We start from the raw sequence: 315 nt of genomic DNA, 5'->3' as shown, positions 1-315 counted from the left end.
TGTGGGATAGGAAGGATGGAAGGATTCACTCGGGATCAGCCACGTGGAATTCCCAAGTTTTGGGAATCGCCGTGTTTAATAACGAGGAAAATCAGATGGTGGGTTAATAACAATAATGGGATCATTAATTAATTAAGCAGTTGCTTATTAAGTAATTAATTAATTCCTTAGGAGGTTATTGATCATCCAGGAAGGATCACGGAATTTTGGCCAATGATCCAATGGGAATATCAGATCCAAGACACCTCCGGAAGAGTCTTGGGAACACCTCGCACCCTTGGAAAACTTCCAAGGAAAACCAAGAGCTAAAAAAAC

This window comes from Taeniopygia guttata, chromosome 3 (assembly GCF_048771995.1).
Source record: "Taeniopygia guttata chromosome 3, bTaeGut7.mat, whole genome shotgun sequence".
Taxonomy (NCBI): domain Eukaryota; kingdom Metazoa; phylum Chordata; class Aves; order Passeriformes; family Estrildidae; genus Taeniopygia; species Taeniopygia guttata.
The sequence above is the reverse complement of the archived record's forward strand: the minus strand, read 5'-3'. Positions refer to the sequence as shown.